Below are 26,114 nucleotides of genomic sequence, written 5' to 3' on the forward strand. Positions count from 1 at the left end.
CACCAAGTTCTGTAAATTCAACCCTTCAATAAGGCTTCCAAACAAGCCCTGCCCCACTCTTGAGGCTTAAGTTAGGTCTGTCCCCACTTTTTTGGGATTTATGTCACTTTGCTTTGTGGCCAGTTGTGGAATCTGGGCCCACTCACTATTCAGGGTTGCAACCCAGGAACCCTATTCACAACAACCACATATTGCTCATTCCAATTTATTGCTGCTACTTCCCTGGGCCTCTTTCCATCTGGCCTCTTTATCTTTACCCTTAGCTCAGGGCACAGATTCTCAGGTCCTTGGCTCCCTGCAAATCCAGCTCTGTAAATCCAGCCAGAGATAAACTCTGGTTAGTCTACAGGCTTCTTTCTCCAGAGAGGAGTCCACTTCCCTGCTCCTCCGGTTCCAGCCAGGGACTGCCCTGCTATGGCCCTGAAGCCAGCCTGCTGGGATCTGATTGTCTGTCACTAGCCCTTCTAGGCATTGGAGGACCAGGTATCTGTAGTTTCCAAGATAGCTGCTCCAGAAAGGCCTCTCTAGGCAGGCCTGGAAGACTCACCTTTGCTGCTTGATTACTCCCACATTCCTGCTTGTTGGGACAGGGTGTAGCAGGAACCTGCGAAGGCTAGATTCACCCTGTCACAACCCTGTTATCCATTCTTCTACATTTTCCACTCTATTTTAATGTTCTCATAAACCTGATTAATTATTTGTTGTTTGTTTTGTAAATGTCTAAATAAACAAAGACAAACAGGTGTTGGGGAAATAACTGTCCAGGCTGGACTAAGTTTGCGTGGTCCTGTCTCAGCATAGGGAGCTTGACTTGATGAGTTCTTGAGGCCCCTTCCAGTCCTATATTTCTATGAAAGGGCCAAACGGCCATTGCATTGTATTACCTTTTTGTAGAAATCTGTGAAAATGCTATGGTAAATGTGATACAACGTGATTTTATTCGGATTTATTGTTTTAATTACAGAAAAAATGTACTGGTTAGGTGATGGTTTTTATAACTGTGGAAGAGTTTAGGTTATCTAATACATTTTATACTCCTAGTACAAATACCTGAATGTTCTTCCTATTAATCTGTGTGATAGTCTGATGTGATCTAAAGATTTAGCAGAAGGACAGTTTAATTCTAAATTCTGTAATCTTTGTGCAGTAGGAGTCAAAAACAGCGTATGAAAACTCCAATTTGAACAACGTTTTTCCATTTGTGACTTGGGTTTCATTGGACTGTTATATGGCTGAATTAATTTTGTTTTTAACCTAACCTGCCTTTTGCATCAATAGTCAATTTTGTTTAAAAAATCAGTTACTTCAATCTTTGCTAACATATTAAAAGTATTTAATTTATTACAAATCAGCACATTCTCTAACTACTGGAAACACGGTGGATGCTCAGTTTAGAAGGTTTCTATGGCCTTTACATGACTCTATAAATATGCAATAATGTGGATTGTAGAGTACTCCTATTACTCCAGATGTCAGTAAATTTTCTAGGCAATAACAGATAACTTTCTAATTTATTTTCCATTTGTGTAGGAACAGCAAATGTGCATTTGGGGAAGCCTCTTACTTAACCCTGTGCCAGTCCACCTCTGACCAGGAATGGGACCAGTGACTCCCATCTTTCTCCTAGTTAATGTCAAAGGATTATTCTCCCTCCTTCGCCTCACAAAATAGTTTGAATCTTTTAGTATAAAAATCTCCATTTATATGAAATCATATATACTAAAAACTGATGTATTGGACCACAACATTTAGATCAAGATCCAAAATTTCCCAGATCATGGGGGTATTCAGTTTCAGGTTTTCATTTGGGCCCATCTTTAATGGCAATGACTGTGTTTGATGTAAAACATGTCTATGTAATACATATTTATCCATGTACATGTGCACATGTATATTAATATATACCCTAGTTCTATCTATATTTACTGTGTGATCAGTCATCATAATATCGGAGTGCTTTCTCTGTAAAATCAATAGCAGTAGAAGAGTCCCTATTGGATTTCATGACTACTATGGCTCCTTCTTCCTCTTTGGGTAAAAAAATCAGTTTGAGGTAATGTTTTTTGGTTAGTTGGTTGACTGACTTGTTTTCATGTTTCTAGAATTATTTTTTTAGGGGTCCAGGTGGATGGGCACATCAGTGTTGCAGGTGCAATTTTTTTGCTACATTTGAAAGGCTTCTATTTTTAGAAGTGTTTCCTAAAGATGGTAAGAGTCTGCCTTTGCTCAAGTCACTGTGGAATTTCATTTCATAGCCAAATCCACTTGAATGAAAATGCTTTGCACCCAGCTCCAACGTAATTTGATTTGGGTTTTATAATCTGCATTGTGCCAGAGGAGCACAACTGTGTTGGTGGTCGATAGGCTGAAATTCAGTCCTCAGTGTAGCTGTGGCTTGTTTTTTGAGGATTAAGAACAAGGAGTTAAATTGTTTTCTGAAATTGCCTGAGAGCCAAGGAATGGACTTCAACATGGGACATAGTGTGCTCACGGTGGTCTAGCCCACAAAGAATGAGGGCAGCTGCATTCTGTACCAGCTGGTTCACATCCAGCTTCAGATACAGTAAATTTTAGTAATCTAGCCTGAAGTCAAAGTATGGATCACTCTGGCCAGACCCCTTTCTGGGAAGAAGGGGTGAAGTTTTCTAGTGAGCTGGAGGTGAATCATGTTTACACAGTTCTTGCCACTTTGATGAATGGGGATTTTATATGCCTTCTATGGAAAGTGGGAACATTGTCTTGGCTCATTCTTCAAAGCATTTCCGACTTTCACCCATCATTACTTCGATTTTTTGCCTTCAATCTGAATTTCTTATAGATGCTCTGACATCTTAATAGCAATGATGGTGGATCATTGGTGGTAAATGAGCTAAACAATTGAGTTTGTTAATATATTGTTGACGGCCGAGCCAGTGGTTTCTCTCTATCTTTCCCAGGGATGTTATGTAGATATTGAAAAGTGGGAATAATATGGATCCCTGTAATGTCCTGCAAATTAGGGCCTTCCAAGAGAAGGAGTAGTTTTCTATTCACACTCTGTAAGATGTGCTGGATAGGAATGGCTGGAGCCACTGTTATGCTGATGAAGTGTAGAAATAAGTGTATGCTTGTTCATTTCAAATATTCAGTCACCAACATAAAGGTCTGACACTGAGTTTCCATTCACCAGACAGACTTAGTAGTATTGGCCTTCCTTTCAGATCAAGTACAACACTTGTTTTTGTTACAAAGATTGTTGATCCTCCGATGTGCCTGTCATTGAACCTAAACTCGACAGCACAGATTAAAAAACAATGGCAATGCTTATCCTGTGAAAGGCACCCCAGCGGACAACTAATTAATGGAATGTTTTCCTTGACCTAAAGATCAGACCAACATCACTGAGTCTTGTGAATCCGTGTCATAGATACTTTCTGGAGTGATGTTGAAGAAAATATTTCTATAACAAGTTATTGTTGTCAAAATCCACTTGCTGTCTCAACACTTTAGAAACTGTGAAGATATATTTTATTAGACATTTTTCATAAAGAAAAGTAGATAAGATGACATGCACCACTCTTTTTAAATCTATCATTTCCCCCTCTTCACCTATCTTTTATTAATTGATTGATTTGCTGTTGGCTAGAGATAAGCAATACAACTATGAAAAAGCTAGGACAAACAACATGACAGCTATAACTTTTGGTGTTATTTGACAGGTATGCTCCATGCACCAGGAACCAAATCTTGACAAATTACAATATTTAGTAGGCGGATTATTATTTGAATTCTTCAGTTCAGTTGAAGAAAAGTCTTCTAAAACTTTCATTAAATTCTTTTCACAGAAGAAATTGTATGTAGGGGGTAAATAAACTAGATAATCTTTTCTTCATTTTGTCAAGTTGAAATGAAGAAAATATATTTTTGCTCCAACTTGCAAACTTGCCATTGCAAACAAGAAAGCTATGTCTTTTAGATGCATGGTGCTGTATGTGAGCTATGTAATTTACAGTATTTTAGATTAATATAGTATACAATAATTCTGCATTAGGATGTTGTCTGGCTATGCCGAAAGAATGACAGGAGACATTAGATATGGGTTTAATCAGTCTGCAACTTTATTATTAGACAGATGTCTGGGACTAACCCAGCAGATAAAATGTGTACAGTGCAGGTGCAAAATTCATGTCCTCCCAGCAGATTCACTGCTGGGAGCTTACTAACCCCTGCCCTTTTCATCCAGTTCCTTCCTTTCTTGCCGGGGCCAGGTACCTCCAGCAATTCCCTGGCCGGGACCTTACTGACCATGCCCCCTTGTAGGAGGGGGTAAAGTGGACTATAATGATGGGGGGTTGGCTCCCTGCTATACCAATCATAGGAATCCCCAACTGCCCCCAGCTTGCTCAATTATCAAGCACCTCTCCTTAATTCCTTTTCCAAGCAATTTTTCGGTTCTTTTGTGCCTTAATTTATGGAGTACCTACACTGAACATCTGCCACAAGGAGGTGCCAGCCATTAGCTTGGCTGCCTCCTCCCCACACCCAGCCGGGTTCCCAGACATCTCTAAATGGCCTTTTGCCTAGCAGCCCTACTGGAGATAAAGGAGCCATTGTCCCATGTGTGATCATTAAGGTGCACCTTGAGTCGGTACTGCAACAAACAACTGCCCTCCACGGAGGGCCGCATAGGCAACTCATTCTCTGGATCCTTGAATTGACAAGACTCCTTAAAAAAAATGAAATAAATAACTTGTAAGCTGGAACCAAAAATCTCCATTCCGCCGACCACATCACATTCCATGGTTCCAGAGAGCCTGCGGCATGTGCTCGGGTTCACGGCTAGCCCCTATTGTAAGCTCATGAAATCTGTCAAAATGGAAATGAGACAAGGAGTCTGCTATGCCATTATCCATGCCTTGCACGTGCTTGGAAGAAAAACAGATGTTGAAGGTTAAGCATTGTAGAACAAACACCCTTACCAACTTCATAACCCTGTGTGATCTGGAAGTTTGGCGATTGATAACCTGTACCACTGCCATGTTGTCGCAGCAGAAGCACATCCTTATATTAGAGTTTTTAAAGAGGTTTTTAAGGTCACGCTTGATAAAGCCCTGGCTGGGATGATTTAGTTGGGGATTGGTCCTGCTTTGAACAGGGGGTTGGACTATATGACCTCCTGAGGTCCCTTCGAACCCTGATATTCTATGATTAGCCAGCTCTGATCCCCAAATGACCACCACAACTAAAATGGGGAAAAATTCCAAGAAGGTCATGTCACGCACAACCCTGTTTTGTGTCCAGGGGGCGGGCCATTTTGTGTATGCCATATGCCTTGATAAAATACCCCAAAACCTGCACCCCTGCTGCATCTGAGTGGATTTTAACCCCCTTTGTAATAATCATTGCTCCCTCCACAATGACACCCCATTAAATTGACTCAGAAAACTTTTCCACACCCTCACATGCTCCTTCATATATCTAGTGACTGGTATGTAATGGTGTGGCCTGGCTATGCCAGACATTGCCGCTGCCCGCCAGGCACAAAACAGGGAAACAACCCTGCAAGCAAAGTTCAGGTGCCCCAGGTGAACAAAAAAAAAATCCAAATAATGCACTACTTGGTTTAGTCCCGCTGACCACACCACTGCCCAGTACAACATAGTACTGAATTTCAGAAAAGCTGCAGAGAATACTGAACAGCCCATGGGCATAGCCTTGTCGAAATATAATTGCCGGCAGTAGTCGTCTTGCAAACATGCCTGTATCTACAGGGGTAGATAACCACCATTATTAAATGCCCAGCAAATACTGTTACGTGCTTGGGACCCCTCCAGAACTTGTTGCAGTATGAACAAACGTCTGGTGCCCTTGGTGTCATCCACAGCAACTACAGTGTGTGATGCCACCTTATCCCACTTTGTTTTGCTGCCCTTAATTATAACTGCTAATTATAATTAAACCAGGACATGCCCTCAAACATATTGTGTGGCCGCCTAATTATATCTGTATACTTAAGAAAGGCAGGGCTCCTCTGTGGGTAGGCCTGCACTATAACATCGCATATATGAGGAAAGCAGTCCCCCAATTTTCTCATGCTCTAGGCACCCTTGGCCTCTTAGGCAGTTCACTATTTTGCTTGCCTTGCCCATGTTTACTGTCTGTCACACCTCCCTGTGCACTAGGGATAATATATCCACGTATTCGCCTCTCAGGATTTTATATTTAGTTCTACTGAGTAGGTGAACTCCCGTCGGGTCAGCCACCCTGGCATAACCGTACTCAAGGCTGCATGGAGGAAGTTCCGCAGAGCCCTGCTCCTCCAGAAACCCTCCGGGAGTCTCTACTCTGTCCCATGAGGTTACATGCTCTGATGGTCGATGAGTCCCCATGTGCCCGGGGACTTTGTTTCCAACATGGGCTTAGCTACCCTTGCCCCCAGGGCCTGCCCCGTCCTGCTGCCCAAACTTGAGCCCATGCTGGGCCTGCCCTGTGACCCTGTGCAGAACCCACACACCTAGCTGCCTGAAGCTGCTGTAGTAAATGCAAATTAGCTTGCAGCAGCTGTGTAATACCATTAGTGCCCACATTGAAGGTGTGGTTTCTGGAACTTCCACTCCTGGGCCCAGAGTATTTACTACCCCAATAAGCTGACTCCTGTCTCCCTCAGGTGAAGTCACTGAGTGACTGGTTGAGCATGGTCCCTGCACCTGGCAGTGGCCCTCACAACTGCCACCCCTTTCCAGGCTGGAAGGCCGGATACCACCTCTGCCACCCATGCCACCAACCTCGGTGTGGTTCAGATCACACTCACCCCTGGGATCAGCATTATTGCCGTCCCTTGTGTTTGTGGAAGAGAACATCCTGGTTCTAGGTGACCTTGTGCCCTTTGGAAGCACTGTAATGCTGTGGAGAAAACCTCAGAAACATCTTCACTAACTATTTGCTTCACAGCTCCACTGACTACCCCATTAATGCACACAGCCTGCCAACCTGCATGTGTGGATGCGTCCCTTCAGTCATTTCCTTTCTTCAGTCCATGAGGCTGCCTTGGGTTATGTCTTGGGTTATTAAACACCCCCAGCCCCCGGGCACTAGCAGCCCCCATATTTGTGACTGCCCCCCTTTGCCCCTGCTGCAATACTGTCTGCCTTGAGTCCCCTTCCAGCCCTTGGTCTCCATTGGGACTGCCCTGTGCTGCAGCTGCTGCCTCTGCTTGTCCCCTTTCCAGAGAAGCTACAGGCACCTGAGCAGCAATACTTACCTGGCAGGGGAGATACCATGATCACGAAGGTGGTTTTCCCAGGGTGAGGCTCATCCATTGCACTGCGGGTGTGCTGACCCCTGTGATTTCCCCAAATGCGGGAAACTTGACTGCATAATTTGTGGTAGTGGGGGACTGCGTTCGCGCTTAAAAAAAAAAAAAAAAAAAAAAAAACCTGAGCCAGAAAGAATTACAACCTCATACATCCACCTGCAGCACAGCTTGTACATGAAACACTTAAATTTCCTTGCCTCATTCCCCTCTTCCCCCATGCATGTTGATGATTGTTTCAGATGCTGCCTAGTGTCGCTTGCAAATTCACCCTCCCCCATTGCAGCTTCCAGCCTGCCTGTGGGTGGAAGAACTTGGGGCAGGAGGTTCTTTCTTTCCACTGTCCCCTATCTGTGTAATTTGCCTTTGCCTGCCCTTCCCTGTCTCTGGGGCCAGGGGGAAACAGCCTAGGGTGACCAGACAGCAAGTGTGAAAAATTGAGACGGGGTGGGGAGTAATAGGAGTCTATATAAGGAAAAGACCCCAAAATCGGGACTGTCCCTATAAAATCGGGACATCTGGTCACCCTATAACAGCCCCCTGTTTTCCTGAGCTCAACCTTCTCCCTGCTTCTGGAGTCATGCTGCTTCACATGTTGGGTTCCATGTGGTCCTGCAGCAAGCCATGCACCAGATTCTGTTGCCCAGCCTGCTCCGAGTGATGAGGGGAGGGGCCAGGCCCAGACTGACCTTTTTAAACCCCTCATTCCTAAGTGGTGAGTCATCCACCATGTTGACTGCTTCGGCTCCCCTCTTCCCCCAATCCAGGAAGCATTGCCTTCTTCTACCGGCCTGCCAGACAAATCTGTCCCTGCTTAAAGTGAAGGATGGTGATTATCCGTGATGGATGTTGCATCTTAGAAAGCTATTTGTCATTTCAGAGTTTCTTTTTAAATATACCTGTTAAACAGTGTGAGGCCACATGAATTCCCTCTGGTTTCCAGACATTGTGCAGATTCAAGAATAATACATTTCAATTCTCTACCAGACATAACTGCCATACAGGTGTTTTGTCAAACAGACAACACACGTAGTTGATGAACTACTCAAATTACGAATACAGATTTTGATGTTGCTTCTGATCTTAGCAATTCTAAATATTCATACTTAAGGCAAGGAGAAGGCTGTCTTGTCTAGAATCATTTCTGTATAATACCTTGTTTTACTAGTGCCCCAGGAATAAAATTTGCAATATTTTGTGTATCTTCAGTGATTTCTTTTCAAATTAAGTATATATCTATTTGAATGTTTTTCTAAAAACAAAGGGGAAAATATTTTTTATACATTCAGGTTGCAATTATGAGAATTTTCAGTGAGATACCCTTATTTATAGGATGTTTGGTTCTTCTCAACCTTAAGTTTAATTTCTAACTGTATTTTTACAATTTGTGTGTTTGCAAGCTAAGGGTTTCAGTCTAATGCAACAACTGGCTTTAGAAGAGCTGCAGGAGGTGCTAAGACTTGCAGGCAAAACGTCTAACCTTGATTCTTAAAAAATCCAGTAGTTGCATTACACACTCAGTTGTTTCTGCTCTCTCCAAAGTTTTTTACTTGACAACCTTCCAGTCAAAGAACTCCATCATGTTTAAAGGACAGGCTCTGCTGTGATTCGCTGGTCTATTTCTGATATCCTTCAAGAAGAGCCTTACAACGTATTCCCAACCTTTTGATTCACTTTTGCAAATGAGGAAGCAGAGGGTGACATGAAGAACAAATGTATAATGAAGTAGCCATTGCCCAAAGATTTTTCTTTTTTAAAGAAAATTGTACATTAAGGATATGAAACCCTTAACTGGCTGAGGGACACATCTCCTCTGTTCGAACATATCTTGGAGTCTTTGCAGATGTCATCTAAAAATAGAATATAGCAATCTTCTTTTATGCTGTATGTGCAGTAAAAATTAACGTTTTGCTTCTGCAGTTTCTCTTGTCACTTAGGACAACATGCTCTATACATTTATTTAATTAAGCTTTCAGTATTTCCAGAATTGACTACACTAATTTCAGATACTATCTCATATATATTAAATGTGGATGGCATCACTTCTGTGAGGTCTTTAAAGGCCTATATATGCGTTAATAAGACATACTTTTAGAATAAAATATTTCTAGTAAGGTAACTTGCACGGTATTTGTTGTTTTGTTCCTACTGTACACTGATAACTGCTGAAATCTTTATGCTGTCTAATCTTCATTATTTTGGTCATAACCAGAACATTATCTGGCATCAGAAATTTTCCCATGTGGTCTAGTATAACCCAGTCGTGTCGAGTATTGATAAATTGGAATGGGGGATTTGACTTTCCTTTGATTAATTGGACAATGGTCATTGTTGGCAGGGCCGGCTCCAGACCCCAGCGTGGCAAGCATGCGCGTGGGGCGGCCCTTTCCCGGCGGTGCGGCAGGCTGGGCCAGCGGACCTGCCGCAGTCATGCCTGCAGGAGGTCCACCGGAGCCCCGGGACGACCGGACCTGCCGCAGGCATGACTGCGGACGGTTCGCTGGTCCCGCGGCTCGGCTGGACCTCCCGCAGGCATGACTGCGGCAGCTCAAGCGGAGCCGCCGGACCTGCGAACCGTCCGCAGCTGCGAGAGGTCCAGCCGAGCCGCGCGACCAGCGGACCCTCCCCAGTTATGCCCGCGGGAGGTCCGCTGCTCCCTCGGCTCCGGGGCGCCTCCCAACCATGACTGCTTGGGGCGGCCACAAAGGTAGAGCCGCCCCTGATTGTTGGAAACAAAATACAAGAGAAGATGGACAGCAGGTCAGTTCCATTATAGGAATCCTAAATTCCTATTTTTAGATGACCATGTTCAAAGGAGAGATTGGTGGCAGGTGCTCTTTTCTACATACTTATTTACTTTTTTGGACTTACGCAATCCATATGTTGATGCAAATTTGATGTATTGTGACCTGCAGGAAAACCTGCATTCAGCAGTGATAATTTAGGGGGAAAGTTGAATACCCTGATTCTGTCTTCTGACAAAATCCTTCTCAACAGGAGCCAGAGAAGGGCCTTTTTTAGCTGAAGACTATGGGTGAGAGTATGGGTCACATGTTTTATGCATATGAAAGCAAGAGCGCAGGAATAATTGTTGGTGGCCCAAGGGTGGGATGTGGTAAACATAATTAATATAGCTGTTCCTATTCACTACTATAGGCCAGCCAGCACACCATGTCGGGGTTGTAATTTGTTTGGGTGTAGATCACTAGCAATTTACTAATCCTCATTCCTCCCTTCAGAGCAAAGAGCAGGGAATTGTGCCATGAAAGAGGGGTGTATCCTGGTGTCAGAGTGTATTCTGAAACTACTCTTGAGGGAGTGTAGTATTTGCATCCTCCTTTGCTCAGAGTGGTACCCAAAGCTAAAATCTAGCTCTACAATATTGAAGCACATGTGTGCTAGTCTGAAGGGTGGAGTTTGGTCCATTATCATGTGGAATAACAAGCAGCATAAAATTTTTAAAAAGAAGCTGTTGGGTTAAGTTTTATCCTTTTTCAAAACTGTTTTGGTCCCAATAATTAGTGCAAAATCATACCATATTAACTAAAATTACTCTCCTTTGTGTTCTCCTTTGCATGAACATGTGAATTTGTTTTTGTAGGGTGGCTCTGAAAATGCCTGTCTGTTAATTATAGAAGTAACAGAAAAGGGGAGGCCTGCTGATAAACATTATCCTTCTATGTTTTTAAAGAGTAAAGTAATGATCTAATAGAGTGCATAGGCTCCTCAGACACTAGAGGCCATATACACAGAGAATTTTCCTTGGTATATATAGGCCAAAGATAGTGTACAGAATATTATAATAGACTCATATAGAGTATGTATATAGCCTTAGTGTTAGCATGAAAACACCGCAAACTGTAGAAGACACATTGTTTTAGAATGTGAATTTATTTTTCCTTTAGATTGAAGCTAATATAATGTGGGAGTAGGGAGCTGTCTGCCTGCATGCTTTGCTGGTAATATGCAAGTTCCTAAACAGACCTACTACTTCAATGATATAAAATCATTTTATATTAGCATTTACAGTACAACGTGTTTTACCACATATAATCAAGATTAAAAATAAAATCTGGTAAATGTTACAGAAATTATGCAATCTGACTTGTTTAAACTTTGATTAGCTTATTTTAAACAGTGATCACAGCTGAGCTAATGGAATTTTTGAAGGTTTGAAAAGTAATCCCAAACACCTAGTTTCAATAGGCTGTGAGAGAGCGTTATTCATTGTCTTCAAGCATCTATTTGTTTCTACTGTTCAGCATATTGACTCCCACCAATCAAGTTTTTTAATCAAATTATGGAAGATGACAGGCAGCATAGAAACTGTGCTTTCCTACTTAACTCTGAATGTTTGATTTACATCGAAGTGTGCTAAGGATGCTTAAATGACTCAGAGGTATCATCTTAACCTGGTAAGATGTATACTTGACAATGGCCACGTAAAATTAATTTATCTGAGCACGTTTTTTTATTGTAGAACACAAACATGGCTACTGTGAGGCAAAACAACAACAACAAAAACTACTTTTAATTCAAATAATACAGATAATGATCTTTGGAATTTTTTTTACTATAAATTTGTTGTTCTTGCCTTTTTTTCCCAGGCCATGTGACAGGCTTAAGTGTGACAGGCTATTAGCTTTGTTTAGATCTATTCAGAGAATTCCATTTGTTTTCATAGGCAAACAATAACTAATGCAGTTTGTGTGATAGTAATATAAATACATATCTTGAGTGTATAGCTTATGAAGTATTGTACTGACATCTTTTCAGAATATAACCTTTCTATAAACTAGTATTTCTCATTCCTGCCTTTCAGTTGAAATAGACTATTATAGACACCTAAATCCAAGGTGGAATATGCTATCAGTTTCAGAATAAACTGCTTCTGATGGATTAACCTAAAGGATTTAGATGAGATGGAGTGAAGATTTAGGAACCACATTAAAATGGTCTCAGTGGACGGAAGGGAGGAAAAAACAGGCTTATAGCTTTATCCATCTTGACTTTTCAAACAGAATTGCTTACTGTTTTGGTGTGTGTCTACTGCCCTATTGCAATGCACAGAAAAGATACTAAGAATCTAGGTTTAATAAAATAATAAATAAAGCTGCACCCAAAGATCAATATTCTGTAGAATACATTGTGATGGGCTTTATCTTTGGAGGCTGTACTGTTTATATTTTCGTATTACATTCCTTTTTTCCCCTGTTCAATAAGGTTATGCAATAGAATATCAGCTCCTAGATGTTTGCATGTTTCTAGCTTGTGCTTCCTCAGCATCTTGTACGCTTACACCTGTTTGATTAAAAGTATCTCGTTCTTAAATTATAATGAGAACATTGAGTGAAGAGTAGCTGCTGAAGCTAAATAATATGCACAACAATACCCCATAATTAACAGGGCATTTTGAGGGAAGATTTTTGACATACATTTTTTTCATATCTGTTGTGGAGATTTCTTCCCTCTTTTTGGAATGATAGTCTCCAGCTAAAATTCATATAGCTGTTAATCATTCATAAACAAAGTTTGCTTTTGGTATCTATCTATAGTCTTTTGTTCTATTTCAATTTGGTTGCATTATTCTCTGTATTAAAAAAAATAATGTATGTGATAGTTAATTTTCCTCTGAACAAAAGCTGTATGTCACTGCAATCTGACTAGATGACAAAAATGGTAAATTAAGAACATTAATTATTGCATTGATCTTGATGTGCTGTAAAGCTGTATTTAGCAGTATGCTCATTTATTGTAGACATTTATCTTTATAAGGTTCAGGATCATTTCTTGTTAAATTCTGGTTGTATTTCATTGTTTAAATAGCCATTGACTATGTTATCCAATATATGACAAAGAAAAAAGATCTTTTTTGAAATATATATATTGACAGTATACTCATTGAGTGAATATATGCTGAATTAACAGGTACAATACAGTACCATTTTTTAGTCAAAGGTAATGATCTCTAGAGAATATGGCAGCTTATATTGCAGTGCCATCAATATGTTGATGACACTTCGCTCTTTGTTTCCATTTCATTAGATACAAGTAGTGTGGTCCAGCTTTCATGGTGGGTGGCTATTATTATTTAATATTTCTACGCAGTAGTGTTTAGAGATCCAAATCAGAGACTAGAGTCCCATTATAAACAAACACAACAAAAAGTCTAACGAGATAAATCAATTAACAGCAGGATACCACTGACCTCACACTTAGTAAAACAACCCCCATCCTTTCATGTATTTATATCTGCTCCTGTATTTTTAACTTCATGCATCTGATGAAGTGGGCTCTAGCCCATGAAAGCTTATGCCCAAATAAATGTGTTAATCTCTAAAGTGCCACAAGGACTTCTCGTTGTTTTTATCTTATTCAAATCTCTGTTTAAAGCTAATTTTTTTCAGGGTGCCTTCAAAACATCGTAATGCACACTAACCTTTACTGAGTAACTGCATAGTCTTACTGTTTGCCCAGCTATGCTTTCCCTAGGCATAGAATCTATTTGTTTGGTTCATCCCTTGATGTGTCATATGAAATATTACCTTTTAAATCCCTGCTGGTGGGGATCTCTCTTGTATTTTTGCCTATACTATGTAGTGCCTGCAAGAAAGTATACATAATAAAATTAACACTGACTGAATTTTTTCTAGTCTCCTTCAGGAAAAAAATTGAAGGCATTTTCCAATATTTGACTAGAGTACTCATGTGAGATTTGGACATATCCCAACAACACTCTTTTGGAGTCTACACATCTGGATATCTGGCAGCTTTTTTTCCCCAAATTACATTAAGAAATATTTGCCTTGCTATATAAGGCCATATATATTCAAGTTAGGAAATATAATTAGATTTCCACATATATTTTCCCCAATGTTTTCAGTGCCAAATGTTGCTGAAAGGAAAATAAAATCACAGCACAGTTAATGGACAACTGATTACCTGTTTTGTTAGATTTCCCTGATCCTTTCTTTTTCTTTGAAAATCCTATCAGGATGCTGAAGTTATTAGCAGTTTTATTGCTTATCTCAAAGAAAACAAGAACTGAAATTGATTGCGAGAGATAATTACTCTATCAACATCCAAACTTTGTATTAACGTAAGCAGCTTACATTAATAGACCTTGTACATTAGACTGGCTAGTATTAAGTTTATTGAAGCATATTATGAGAATTGTATAACTAAAATACTCTCAGATTTGTTTGAACAGTATTTTGATGCTTGTATTAATGAGAATACACAGGTAGCAGTTTTTTATCAGCCTTCTTTAAATAACACAATTTGATAAGTACATGAACAGTGAAAAGAACATTTCATATGTAGTGTGGTCCATTTAATTTGTGCAGTTATCTCTGTCTAATAAAAAAAAATCTCAACTACAGTTGTTATTTGTCTGAGTCTCCAAGATTTTTCTCAATTTCTACTTAATAATGATGATACTTAATCTGTCTGCCTAAATTTATATAAAACACTTTGAAGGTTAGAAGTGCTATATACACTAAGAGTTAAGTGAATTACTCAAAGCTAAAAAAAGGAGTTGATGTCTGAACCAGAATTCGAATTAAGGAATTCCACCTTCTTAATTCTATGTTCAAACCATTAGATGGTGCCTCTTCTTTTCAAGAAGAGTTGGCTGAAAACCAGGATTTCAAATTTGTGGGAAATTATTGGCATTTTAAAGCTTGTTTTTGTTATCAGTTGGAAAGAAATCAAGTTTCTTTGACAGTTTTCGAGAGCTGGAAATCTTAGTTTCAGAAACATAATACGTGGAGTTTCTGAAATGAAATTTGCTCCCTGAGACCAGCAGTTGCTGAGTGAAACTGAATGTCAGTTTTACTTGGCAGCTGTCAGGGCTCCCAGGGCCTGCAATTTCCAAGTGGACCGCCTGGGGAGACAGTTGGCCAAGGAATCAGGAAGCCCTGGGGTTCCTAATCCTGAGACTGTCCATATGGCAGGTCTTCCCCAGAGTTGTGGGCCTTGGAAAAGCAGGGTCCTGAGTCAATCTGTACAGTAGGGCTGCCCTTGAGCCAAGGATCCTAGAAACCTGGGTCCCCACAGAGCTGTGGACTCTGGAAGCTTGGGGTTCCTGTCCCCAGTCCACATAGTAGAACTTACCAGCTGCCCACCGGGTGAAGAGGCAGGGAATCAGGCAGTTTTCTGTTGGAACCTCATCTGTAATTTGGTGAAAATTCATAGACTCCAACCCACTTTCATGAAAAATGATAGATTCAACGAACCAGCATTTTCTGACAAAACAGTTTATTTCTGACCAGTTCTATTCTCAGATAAGGCTTTCTGACAGTCAGATATGGTTTTCAGTTATTCAGTACTAAATTCAGAACTTTGCAGGCTATTGTTCTTCATCAATTGTTACTTGGGGAGGGGGGATTTGTTCCCTATATACTGGATTACAGCTCTTGAAATTAAGTGGTTTTATGACCTATATATGTGATAAACCTCTTAAATGCTACATATCTCTAATTTAAGTAATAAAGTGCTAAATGATTTACTATGCTATCATGTCTTCATTTCTGCACCAGGTAGGCCAGTTCAACATGGACTTGGACAAGGATATGTTTGACCACACTTAACCTTTTAAAACTACAGATTTTGGAAACCTCTCTTAATTTGCAGAGAGAACGGGGAATGGGAGAACTGTCTTGTGACAATCAAAATCAACCTTAGCTCAATTCAACTGCATGGCCCCCATCACTGTATATCTGAGCACCTCACCAGTATTAAAAGTGAGGAAGAAATAGCTTGATTGTTTATGTGTGAGGGAGTGGCTGGGTTTTGTCTGTGTAAAGAATGTCTTGAGGAAAAGATACAATGAAGAAGTGAGTTTTGTATTTAGTTCTGAAAGTTGTGGTCATTCTTATTTCTTAAGAGAACTCTTAAGAAGTGTAAGGATGTAGAGACTAGAACCAGGGTCTGCAGACTCTAGGATGGGTAATGTTCCCACAGTGCCACCATGCAGAGTCAAGTTTAGGGAATACTGTGGCGAAATAGGGGCTGCAGGAAATACCACCCAAGAAAGCCAGAATGACTGTACCCTACAGGCCTCTCATTAGCCAATCATCCTATTTAACCTGGAGAGTGCTCCAAGCAGTTGTCTGGGCAACAACACAGGCTTTGGGCCCGTTGTGACTCCAGACCTCACCTCATCTCCTGATCCCAGCCTGACTAGCCGCCTGATTCCAGCCTGGTACAACCTTTGATCTCCGGTCTCCAACTTCAGTCTGACTTTGACCCCAATTCTTGCTTACTGAACCCTGCTCTAGCAATTCCTCCAATCTCTATTCACTGACTAAAATCTCTGATGTGTTCACTCAAGCCCAGCTGTGATTGTGACGCCAGACAGCCTATGTCCTGGTCCCTTACAATGAGTTTCATAATTTAGATCCAACTTCCATGTAAATTGTCTCCAGCACTCATTGGACTCCCCCACTGGTCACCAGTTTCTTTATTCCATTTGAAATATAGTTGTCTTGGAGGTCTTGGTTGCAGAGAGAGGTGATCTATTGGGTAGCTAAGGCAAATATCACAGTAGGCCTTGAATGTCAGAACAAAGACTTTGAACTGAACTCTGAATGCAACTGGGACAGAGGTACAATGTGTTCACAATAACTTATGTTGCTAAGCAGATGGACTGCTGTATTTTGTTAGAACTTTTTCAGGATGGGTGCTTTCATACCTATATGTAATGAATAGTAATAATCAAGCCTGGAGGTTACAAATGCATGACTTGGCCAGAACTCTGTCTGATAAGATGGGATGCAACCATTTGGTCGGTCATGTGGAAGCAAGTGTGTTTGGCTCTCAAGGCTACATGAGCATACTTTATCACTGAGGAATCTAAAAGAAACATAAGGCTGCAGATTGATTTAACCGGAGGGTAGATATGTTCAGTGATGGTGGTGATATAACAGAGAGAAATTCTTCAAAGTGCTTCCTCTTCTTCCTACCAATGTTACCTCAACTATGCCTGGTTTCATTTCCATTTAGCTGTTTTTCATCCAGATATTAATTTCATCAAAGCCATATCTTTCTCCTTTCACATTTATGCAAAACAGATACAGACCTACTTGTTGTCTGAATACTTTTGTTGTCTTAAACCCCCACAATATTGAGTAGAAGTAGTTTGAACTTTTTCAAATGCATTTTTATCAAAAATACCCTTTTTGAACATTTTCATAAAAAATCAATGTTTAAAATGTTTGTTACAATTTTTCATCAATATTAATATTTTATCCATCTCTTAGCAATACTTCCTAATCACTGTTTTTCATGTTTTTGTTTTCAAAAAAGCATTTTTAAATTAGTTTAGATAAAATGATTTGAAGAGTTTCACTGTTTTCTCTTTTCTTTTTTTTTTCTGACCAACTTCACTAGTGAATAATATGGAGAGGATGAGTCTTCCAAAAGTGTCTGTAGGTGGGGACTATGGAGGTTGAAGAATAGTTACCTTCACTTTGTTTATTGAAGAAGTCATTTAATCAGGACAGGAGGAGGATTCCCCAGTGGATCCAATCCACAATTATTGGCTGTGTAGAAGGTTTCATGCTTATCTAATAGCAACCCAATTGGGAGTATGTATAGGAGATTTGTAGCTATCCACTAGAACAAAAGAGCTAGTAACATTGTCTAGATGGATGCTGAATTGCCCAGGACAATGAGCCTTCAGGAATTAATAACTGTGCCAGACAGCATGTCTGTCATGTTCTTTGGGAAGCCCTTGGTGTCCAGGAGTTTCTAGATTAGCGAGATGTCTAGGTTAGCTTTATATCTGGGTTTACAGAGTAAGTGGATTTACTCAGAGAATTATGTTTTCAGTTAACTTTTCCTGAGCTCAGAAGGGAATACACTTAAAGTCTGAGACACTGGTTAGAAGTGTACATAAACTAAGTCCGTACCCTTTTAGAGGTTGAAAAGGTTTTATGTCTTTATTTTAACTTTCACACATCTCCGCAAATTCTGGACAAGAAATATTACCACAAAAATGCTGGTTGAAACCTGGAAATACTGTAAACTTAACAAAGGTGACTTTTCTTATTACATTTCTGGCTATTTCAGGTTGAAGAGTAAATGGAGTTATTGTAGTTAGAGAACACACTCAGAAGTACACAGTGTATCCTTCTTGCAGCCGGTGCAAGATTGTTCCAAAGGGCCATGGAGTCTTTCCATTAACTTCAATGGGCTTTGGATCGAACCCCAGTTGTCTTTTCTAGTGCTTTGTGCAGTCTAGTTTTAAATGTTGCAAGTAATGTTGCATTTTCCTTGGGAAACTGTTTTTATATCTCCAGTATTTTAGCAATATTAAAGCCCTGTGGCAAAAGTGATTAGGCCAAAAAGGGCTTCAGAACTACATTTCTGAGACCCTGCATGGCAATGAAACTGTAGCAGTTATTGGTTGTACTTTCAACAATAATGTTTTCATGAATTTCCAATTAAACCAAGATAGCTATTGGCTGCCAGTGAACTTGGAATTCCCTCCTACTCATTGTGTATGAGGAAGTAGCAACTCTAATAAAATACTACAACTTAATTCCAAATGCATGGTTCAAATACTGGTTTATTTGTAATTTCTATGTATGGTATATGACAGTGTTTTCCTGTTGTACAGCCATATATATAGTTGCAAAATCTGCAGTGTTTCCTCTGAATTTAGAATTAAGAAGATAATGCTCTCATAAAGTAGTCCTTTAAACTGATTTTTGATTATCTGAATCCTGGAAATACCCGGCTTCCCCGGCTTTGTCGGCCATGTTTAGCCAGTCCACCCTTGCTGGGGGGCCTGACATTTTTTTTCACCAGGGCCCGAACCCACTCTCGGTGGCCCTGTCAGCACCAGTTCAACTGTACCTGTTGTTGACACCTAATGTCAGGAACAGGCAAATTGCATAATGTAGACAAGATTTTTCTGTTAACTTTAATGAGTTTGGGATACAGTTATTTTTCAAGGACATGCTCGTCTGTCACACGGGAGAGTAGATGTTACTCAAAAGGATCTGTGCTTCAAACAATGGATACCCATAACATCTGAAAGGGACTTCTGCTTTAACATAAAAGATTGTCTAATGTTACAGTTAAGTGACTTAAATACAGAGTCACTAAGCCAACTCAGTGGAGAAATATGAGCACCTTAAATATGACGTATTTTTTAAAATTTTTATATCTTAGCAACTTTGTTATAACATTTTCAATTACTGTCGTATCTCTAGTAATGATGAATAAGTAAGTAAAAAGCAGAATTTATATTTCTACTATTTATATGCTGATATTTAAGCATGGACTTAAGTGCCATGCTGAACAAGCATCTAAGGGGAATGGCTAACAAATGAATGTAAATGAATGATAACTGTAGGGAACACAAAGCTAAAAAGTTCAGACTCATCAGGATCTTTCTCATACACATCTATTTCTATACTTAGTTGTTAACACATTGCACATCTGCAGGCAAAAATATAGATGTGGGCCGCCTTTGGATTAAATATGTGGAAGTCTTTAATTTTAAAATTCACACCTGGTCAAGCTTCTGTTCTCAATACCAGAGTCAGGGTACAGCTACACTAGAAACGTTACAGCAACACAGCTGCAGTGCTATAGTGTAGACACCATAGCAATGGAAGGGGTTCTTCCTATTGAGGTAAATCCACCTCCCCGAGAGGCAGGGGTGTTCACAGGGCGGGAGGCAATCAGGGGCACAGAACACCTGAGGCCCCAGGCCATGGTGAGGAGAGTGAGCTCCTTGGGGCCCCTCCAAAAGCTGTCAGATTTTATTCTTGCACATGCCCCTCCCAAGAGGCAGTAGCTAGGGTGACAGAACAGTTCTGTTGACCTAGCACTATCTATGCTACGGCTTAGGTTGGCTTAACTATGTTTCTCAAGGACTGAGAGACATAGCTGGGTTGACCTAACTTTCTAGTGTAGACCAGCCCTTAGCATTGTATTGTTGGGTAGGAATGCGAGCTCCACAGCTGGTACAATTGGCATAGCTCAATTGATTTCAGTAGAAGTGTGCCAGCTTACACAGGCTGAGGGTCTGGTGTGTACATATTTAGGCTTGGCAGATTTCATTTTTTTCATATTTATGACTATCAGTGTTTGTTTTTAAGCATTTTTATTATTTAAATGTTCACAGTTGCACAGAATTATAGCAGCTAAGCATTTTTTTATCAATTTAAATTTTCACAGTTGCAGGAAACAATGGGTGGACAGGCCATAATTAATGACAATAGACACTGAGATTCAAAAAGCTAAAGCTTTATAACTGTTAAAACACATTGGCAACGTCATATTTCAAAATAGATGAAGTAAGTAGCCTTAAATCAAACTCTAAGTTCTCTTACTTTGCCTACTATAAATTACAGTTATCATTGATGGAAATACTTTTTATCCATTTGTGTATACTATAAAATTGACATTTGACATTTACTGATTAAAAATCTAATCCTTCCAAGCCTATCCATACTATACAGATTAGAAATTATCTGTCCACCTTAACTATGGAGTTACTACCATATCTCTCTCATACAGAAGCACAACTGTGAAGATGAACCTCTCATCTTGCCATACTGGCTGGCTTTCATTGTTGACACAGAGGTTGAATGAGATCATCAGAGAACCAATTTTGTTTTTATTTTACAATCTTTCTCCATGTACAATACCCTCTGCATTTATAGACTTATTAACTTTTTCCAGAGTTATACATTGGGTTAATCAGGTTGCATGCTAAAATTCAGCACATGAATACTTTTATATACTGTTTGCATTTTCAGTCTCTATTCATCTCAAATCATCAGCTATAATTCTGAGTTCAACTTTTGTCACCACATTTAAAAGTAAGCATATAGAAAAATTGGAGATAATTCTGAGAAACAACAAAAATGGTAAAAGATTTGGAAAAATAAGAACTGTGAGTGTTTAAACTAATGTTTTCCCTATGGAAAATTGACTGAAAAATCACATGATAAACAATGGAAGGATCAATTGCTTTCATTTTTCAATGAGTGCAATAGAGAAGCCATGGGCTTGAGCTGCAGGAGGGAAATTTTGGTTAAATGTTAAGAATAACTTCATAACTATAAGAATAGTTTGCCAATAAATCAGGCTGCCAAAGAAGGTTAAGTATGTAGAATCATTATCATTGAAGATATTCAAAGCTAGGCTTAACAGTCATCTATCAGGAATAATGAAATCTATCCTGCCATGATGCAGAGGGATGAACTAGATGACTGATGAGAAGCCCGTTCCAATTCAAATGACTCTGTCTTTCATGCTGCATATAGAGTCTGTCTATAATATGAAAGCCATGAGAAATACTGGTAAGTAAAATGTAGAATCCTGGTAGGATCCATCTAGAAAGTGAGCCCCACTAAGTCTGTAACCTACATACTTATATAACTTAAAGCAGTAGGAAATGGGTAGAAAGATTTACAAAATTAAATTATGGAAAATATTCTGGTAAGCATAACATTTGTTACCTAAAGCTATGTCTAAATTCAGCTTCAGACATCTAAGTGAAATAACTTCTCAAGATGAATGCTGAACACCCATGGTAAAGCCTATTTACTATCTAAGATGTGACAGAAAGTAAAGGTTTGGTTGATATCTGTAGCTTTATGAAAATAATTTCTGTTTGAACTCCCTCATCACCTTAGGGGGTAGAATCTTGCAAAGGTAGTCAGAGACCACACTGCACGGTTGAGCATACAGCTGTATGCAGCCTCTGAAATGTTCCTATCTGAGTTGCTGAGTGACATGTATACCCCTTCAGTTCTCTAGTCTCCAAAAATGTCCTCACTATTTGACAGTCTTTCTGAATCTATTTAGTGATGTGATGGCTTATCAGCATTAGTATTTCTTGAGCGATTTCATCACATTGAGAGGAAAAATGTGTGTCTTTTGGAGAGCTGATTGCCATTCAGAATTAACCTGAGATAAGAAGAGAGAGTATATGTACTGGTTTTCTTCTCCATAAACCATGGTGAGGAATTAACAGATTTTTCTGTCACAAACAGTTGTTGTTAGTGATGGGCAAAACTTACAAGGTTTGAAAGTAAGTTCAGATAAATAACCAAAAGATATGGAAATCTGATAAGATCAAGCTTAAAAACATATGAATGGCTACACTGTGTCAGAATAATAGTCCGTCTAGTCCAGTGGTTCTTATTGTGAGCCATATATGCAGCTCTCTACAGGTTATGTGGGCCGCATCCACACCATATATATATATATATATATATTTGCTACTTGTGTGGCCCTGAGGATGTCACATGGGCCACAGCTGTGTGCTGATTGGGCTGTGGGTTGAGAACCACTGATCTATCCTATCCTGTCTTCCGACAGCGACTAGTGCCAGATGCTTCTGAGGGAATGACTAGAACAGGGCAATTATCAAGTGAGCGATGGCTGTCATTCAGTCTCAGCTTCCAGTGGTCAGAGATTTATGGACACCCAGAGCATGGGGTTGTGTCCCTGACTATCTTGGCTAATAGCCATTGATGGACCTATCCTCCATGAATTAATCTAATTCTTTTTTGAACTCAATAATAATTTTGGCTTTCACAACATACCTTGGCAATAAGTCCCACAGGTTAACTGTGTGTAGTATGACGAAGAACTTCCTTGTGTTTGTTTAAACTTGCTGTTTATTAATTTCAAAGGGTGACCCTTGGTCGTTGTGTTAGCTGAAGGGGTAAATAATGCTTCCTTATTCATTTAGCTTCCTCACAGTGGCCTCACTGATTGTTTGGCAGGCTTCCTGCTTCTGATGTACTTTAAAACAAAAGTTAATTTTTATCTTTTGCTAGTTGCTCTTTAAATTATTTTTTGGCCTTATTAATTATACTTTCACATTTGACTTTCCAGACTTTATGTTCCCTACAACACTTCCAATGCTTCTGAGTTTCAGCCAGGAACAGATTTTCTCAAATTATTCCAGAAACCGGGAAGTGCAGAGATTGAGGGAGAAAATTAATTCAGTTTCTTTAAGCCTTGAAAATAAGTTTCAGGCTCATTCTGGTTCTAGTTTTATGTGAGAATGTGGGTATATTATTTTAATCAAACCAAATGTCACATTTCTAGATTTAAAAAGCTTTCATTGAAGTTACCTGAAGTTGCAACTTTATCTGTTAAAATGTGAATTAATCTAATTGAATATTTAAATATTGTGTTAAAATTATAATTGTACAGCACTCACAGTGAAAACACATTAGTTTAGGTTGCATACTCTTCTCCCTTATAATTCTGTTTTCACTTGCTGCTGTTTTCTTCTTTTCTTCTTTCAAATGTGTACATAGACAATGTGTGTGTGTGTGTGTGTGTTTTGTTCATGGTTTTTTAAGATACATTTGGGAGAAATTCCTTAAGTCATTTTTGAGCTTTAAAACTATGGTAAGCTGCGCTGCAAAATACTGGAAACTAAACAAAAAAGCCTTGAAATTGGAATGCTACAACTATGGGGTAAGGTAATTCTAAACTTTTCTGCTCAGAAGTACAGAGACTTTGACATACACACATGAATAGTTCTAATGGGGGTTTCTTTGTGAATATATTTAAGTCTTTATCTTTGTTTCTAAATTACAATCTGCTCGCTTAGTAAGCCTGCCATTAGGTCAAGGTATAAATACTTAAGTACATAGTTGTTCTTTCCCCTTTAATCTATTTTGTGTCACATCAGGTTATTCAACATTTTAGCGCTATACATTCATAAAATGCCAGTGTAATATGTCTCAGATTAAATAATAAGATAATGGGCCAAATTTTCCACTATTGCATTCACATTTCCCCACTTCATCTGAGCAAGTTGGGATTTCCACATGTAAACCCAGACTAAACACGTATTGGTAAAATTGTCCTGTTGAAAATCCGGCGCAATTATTTTGTTGTTATTTAATCAAAGGAAAATGTCATGGAAAATGAAAGGCCAAAACCATCTTTGAAAAATATTATGATTTTTAAAAAAGTACTTTATCAAAGTGGTGTTTTGTGTTTTGAATGCCCTCAATACTTTATCTTACAGACTCTCCTCTGAGAGTCAGTGCAAAAGTAAATCCAGATTTGTCACTGTAACAGTGTTAACTCTTAGTCACAGGAATAGCTGTTGTTCTTAAACAGTTCTATAGACCCTTGGAGCATCATTAAAACAAGCAAATGCTAAATGTTAATCTTTATTGGCCTGCAAATTTAATCATGCATAACCACGAAGAGTTCATTTTTAATTAAATAGCTCCCCATTCATTACTTATAATTTTCTCAAAGGAATAGCAGTTACGAGTACCTCTTGCTGCTATTTTACATTAGCACATCAGCTGATCATATGTGAACTTGTTGTGCTCCGCGTGCAGATTTCTGCATGTTAAAGAAATGGGAGTACTGCCTGAGTGACAGAATGAGATGAAGGATTTTGGGAGAACCAATCTACTATGTCTGTGATCATCCCTCAGTGTTACTGCTCCACTTTATGGGGCCTGGCACCTACTAGAATGTGGGAATAATAACATGTTTCTTCCAAATCGCTTTTTTTAATTATATGGCTTAATTTAATAGCATCTGAAAAAAAATTGTCTTGTATTAGGCAGCATCACTGGGCTGCTGGCCCTTGTAAGAGGAATGCAGGTCCAGGCCACCCATGATGAGTTAATTTAAGGCTCCCATCTAGGCAGTTGATTGGATAATGAGCACTGGGCCTGATATAAGACCATCAGGGCTCAGTTGCAGGGAGAGAAGCTGTCCTAAGGGAGGGACGCTGCTGTAGACCACAGGCCCTCAGGAGGTGGGCTGTGGAACCCCAGAACCCAAAGGGAGAGACTTCATGAAATTCAAATAAACTTGAAATAAAAGTCAAACTTCAGCAGGGGAATTTTGTCTTATACTCCTTTGGACTGTGTGGAGTCAGAGGCCTTGAGAGAAGAGAAACTGAGGCAGGAAATGCCTGCAGCACTACACTAGGCAGGCAGAAGGGGCACTACAATGTAGGCACACCTTGTGACAGTTTGGTGGAACAGAACCACATACTAACAGTTTGAAAATAGGTTTGGGGGGACTAGTAGGGAAGACTTTCTTTCACTGTTGATGCATCTATTTTATTAATAGACCCCCTCACTAGCTGAAGAGCTGTGAACTTTTACTCGAGTAATCTTTACTCTTTTGATTAATTCCACAGAAGTTGATTGAACTATTGTTGTGAATAATGACTATTCACTTGAGTAAGTGCTTGCAAGAAAGTGCTACTAGGTTAGAAAAACTGTTATAGATGCAGCACTTAACAGTAGTAAAAGTAGCCTATTTCCATTTTCAGTTACTTATTATAAAATCCTCAAATGTTCACCTTTCAGCCTGAAATATTCTGGACTGGTCTCTGCCAGCTAGCACATTTTTTAAATTTGAGCAAAAAACAGCTTAGACATTACTAAGACTGGCAAAAATAAAACTTAAGGCATTATACATGTGCACGCACATACACAAGATAGATACATATGCATGTGTGCATGCCACACCGATCTCCAAAGCAAACTTGCACTACTGGTATTGTATACATTTCACTGTTTATAAATCTTTCCCTGATACTGAACCAAATGTCTCTTTGCTTAGTTACATCCCATTATTCCTGATTGAGTTTTGGGCTGGCCAAAAAAATTCCCACTCTTTTTCTGAGGATTACATCTCTCAGAGATTAATACATAACAACATCATTCCTCATTCCCTCATGCCATCATTTGGCCAAGTCATGATATTACATATTACATATTCAGTTCTCTTAATGTTTTTTCATCATTCAAGTCCCAGTATAACATGGAGGGACTGAGGCCTTGATCCATAA

The 26,114-nt window shown here is 39.5% G+C and overlaps 1 protein-coding gene and 1 non-coding gene across 3 annotated transcripts in view; both read left to right on the plus strand.

Moving 5' to 3' along the window:
- The window catches only part of IL1RAPL1 (interleukin 1 receptor accessory protein like 1), a 1,175,651-nt gene that overhangs the window by 807,112 nt on the left and 342,425 nt on the right, over positions 1-26,114 (plus strand). The gene's annotated exons all lie outside the window — the stretch shown is intronic.
- Positions 7,233-7,391, plus strand: LOC120396159. The gene has a single exon (XR_005593026.1). It is a non-coding gene; the product is annotated as a U1 spliceosomal RNA (small nuclear RNA).

Source organism: Mauremys reevesii, linkage group 1 (assembly GCF_016161935.1).
Source record: "Mauremys reevesii isolate NIE-2019 linkage group 1, ASM1616193v1, whole genome shotgun sequence".
NCBI lineage: Eukaryota > Metazoa > Chordata > Testudines > Geoemydidae > Mauremys > Mauremys reevesii.